Source organism: Poecilia latipinna, unplaced genomic scaffold (assembly GCF_001443285.1).
Source record: "Poecilia latipinna isolate Pla-1442-1.1 unplaced genomic scaffold, P_latipinna-1.0 Scaffold387, whole genome shotgun sequence".
Lineage (NCBI taxonomy): Eukaryota > Metazoa > Chordata > Actinopteri > Cyprinodontiformes > Poeciliidae > Poecilia > Poecilia latipinna.
In genome coordinates, this window is record NW_015113003.1 from 250,068 (window position 1) to 253,974 (window position 3,907).

The following is a 3,907-nucleotide window of genomic DNA, read 5'->3' on the forward strand; positions in this document are numbered from 1 at the left end:
TTTTTTTTTTTCTTTTTTTTCCCTCGAATGTTTTAGTTTTTTTTTTTTTTTTTTTTTTTTTTATTGCAAACCCAAACACTTGTCAATAAGGATTGTGATATTTATCCTTCCAAGGAAGTATATTGCTATATATTGCTGTGAGGATTTTGCCAGAAGTGCGGAAATAATCATTTCCATCGCAGGTGGAAAACACCAATTAGTGATTAATTGGAGAAGGAGGGAAAATAATAAACAGCAAACACCTGGACCCAGCAGATTTGGGCCAATTGTTATCAATCAAGCCGTGAGTGAGCAACGGGCAGCTGGAAGGAAGCAGGGAAAAAAAAAAAAAGAAAATAAAATAAAAAGAAATACACACACACACACACACACACACACACATAAGCCTTGTAATGCAGTAAATGTTTTCTTCATAAATTAATATTAGCAAACAAATTTAATGATCACAGTTGCAACTGTCAAGCGGTTGGTTACTCGGTTAGAACAGATAAATCTTTTTTGCGAAAACATAAAATGGTGCACTAATGAAAGACTGAATTTGTTGATAATACGCACTACAACAAGAAAAGAAAAGAAAGTAAAGCTTGATTCATTTATGCATTTTCATCAAAATTAGACCTTGAGTTGTATGTGCTTTGAATCCTTAACCCTTACATGTCTACTAGTTAACTCCAGTATCACATTGTTGTGTCTTAATAAGAATCTGGAATCGCTTTAAACCTCCTCGATGTGTTTCTTGTAGTCAAAAAAAGGTGTTTTCTCATATCCCATGGGGGGAGATCCTGGAGGTCGTTGCAGCTTCTGGGACCAAAATGACACTATTACATCACCGATTTGTATCTATTCTCACCGAAACCTCGCACAGTGTCACTCAGTTAACTGTGGGATCAAAGAAGGTCAGAGTCAGAAATGTAAAAATGGAGCTGGAGTCAGCTGCTGCAAACAGGTCGGGGCTATGTGCTGCAGGGAGCTTGCCGAGAAGTATTTGGTACATCTCACTTAAGTTTGGGTTTATCAGCAACTTCCTTAAACCGAAGCATTTTTCATTGGTTTTATTTTCTTGTTAGACAGCCACTGTTTTGTTTACTTTCTTTTGGTTTTGAAGTTTTCTTTGCATTCCTCTTCTCTTGGAATCGGCTTGGGCTTGGGTGTCCAAATGCCTTCCTCTGACAGCATCGTGTAATAAATCCTGGCTGTGTTAGATTGGTGCAGAGTCCTACAAACACTCCCACACAGACAGACACGTTCAGGGTCCAAGTCTTTCCTGGCTCTCGCAGTCGCTCGCCTTGCATTTCCACCTGTGTCCCGCTGATGCAGCTGGCAAAAAAATGCTTTGTGCCAAGTGCTCCTTTACGCTGATGATACCTTGATTTCCGCATTCTGTTGCCAAATTTTACCTTTAATTGCCCTCTTTCTGCACTGCTTGTATAATTGTAAATGGCTGCGTGCACACACACTCTACAGAGATGGCCTGGGATTGAGGCATCGGCATTAGCCGGCTGCTGTTGATTTGTTGCTTAGCAGTGTTGTGATCCTACAGATAAGATGTCAGAATGACTGAAAGGTCAGCGCAAATGTGGAATGAAAATATGTTTCTAGCTTAGCTGCACGCTTCCAGCAAGTAATAAAATTTTACAACGGGGCTTTGGGGGTAGGGGGAAGGGGGTTGAATTCTGGATTGAGAACACTGTAACAGTTTTATTCCATTCTTAACCGTCTCTGGATCAGAAGAGGTTCCATAATAAAAGGATGGAAAGTTTCCAAATGTGCACACGACAAACACAAGGTACGTAAAGCTTTCTTGAATTGCTATACCTGTTTTTCAGGTGCCATCACACATTACCAAAAAAAAAAAAAAAAAAAAAGATAGTATATCTTGAGTTCACCACGGAGATTAGCAGCAGTTGTGTTTGCACAAACAGAGTAACCAGGGGAATTATGAATCCAGTTTATTTCTTTGCACATTTTTTTTTTTTTTTCCTGGAATGATTCAACCACTAGGGAGCGAGAAAATGCAACTCGTTTTATTTAAAATATCTTCACTCAAAACACAAGGCAGGCAAAACAACTTATATTTATTGCTCGTTGTCTTTGAAAAAATATTTGGAAGGCTTTGGGCCGCAGCCCAAAGAAAGAAAAAAAAGACAAAATAAAATAGAAAGGGAAAGAAAAAAAAACAAGAGGACATGTATCCCTGAGACTCTGTGCGTGTGCAGAGGATAGAGAGATTATTTGACTTGATGACATGTTGTTCATACTGAATTAGGGAAGAAATACTGCCAGATAAAAATGTTTTATTATGACTTTCACATATCAATCTAGAGGTCTGATTTTGCCAGTTTTTTATTTTTTATTTTTTATTTTTTATTTTAAGTTAGAGAAGTAGTTGACACCCCACATAAGATATTTAGAGCAAAAGTAAATCGAGTAATAATTTGAAGTCATTGCTTAAAAACAAAAAGTCTACAACAAAATGAGAACTATAAGATTTGTCCATGTCACACTTAGGGTGTTGTAAAATACAATTATATCCTGGCAGGATTTGGTTCCAGCTATGATTTCACCCAAAATCACCTTCACTCTAATAATACAAAGCATGGTGGTGCAGAAAGGATCAGTTTAAGGCTGTTCCTGATTATCTTTGGCTCGTCGTCCTCACTGCAGAATAAGGTGTCATTTTCAGACTTAACAGACAAACAGATGTCGACAAGCGGCTCCGTAAGCGAGAAGACCTTCTCTCCATTGAACAGCGTTAAGGCACCATATGTACATTAAATCAAAAAATATGGGCAAATGATTAATTCATTAAAGGCAATACTGCCAGGATTTGAGCTTTCCACTTACACCACTAACATGTAGTGGAAATGAACATGTGGAGGTTGAATGTTTGGGAACCACATTCTTTTGATTTAAAAGAACAAACAAACAAAAAATGCTTTTTTGATTTTCTCTTTTCAAGTGGCATATGTCCAATGTTATCTTTTGCCAATGATCCCACTTTTCCTGTTTATAATTATTCTAAACAAAGATATTGAACATTATCCTCGGTTAACACCATTTCACCAACTCAAACAACTTTTATTGCAAATTTAAACAGCAGCAGCCTTCTTTTGACATTCCACCTTTGAAACACAACGTTGGCTAAACCTACTAGTATTTTTTTTTTTTTTTTTAGAAATATGCTAAACAATGTCCAAACAGTCAGATTGGTATTTGGTCAATATTTAAAACACCTGAAGACGAGTAAAAGAAAGATATAAGTTTATTGGCAATTTAGATAAGATTAACTAGGGAAGAAAAAGAAAATCTGAAATGAGCCAGGATCTGACCAATAGAGCGGTGTGGCACAGACTTATCACGTATATCCTCCACATTGAAGTCCTTTCCGACGGTTTTCCCTTTTCTATGTTTATCCAGAGCAAGCAACGTATGAACATGCGTGTTTATTTTCCGTGAGACTTCAGAGGTGCGCAGCGGTCTCAAGCTGCAGCAGAGCGCTAATTGGAGTGGCCTCATTTAGCACCGAGTCAATAAAAAAAAAATGGAGACGCGTCACGAGGACACCGTGTCAGTGCCTCCACAAATCTCCCGCGCGCTCTCAACTTTAATGGCGTGTCAGACTTCACAACTGATGCGAAGGGGGTCACCGTGAGCCTATGCTTCACTCTAACGAACCTCCTCTCTTCCGAAATCCCTGGTACCGCGGTTGCAAAGCGGAGATTAATGTCCCAAGCTGTGACATGGCTAAATAATAATAATAATAATAATAATAATAATAATAATAATAATAATAATAATAAATAAAATAATTTATATATATATATATATATATATATATATATATATATATATATATATATATATATATATATATTTTTTGTTTTTTTTCTCACATACAGAGAACACA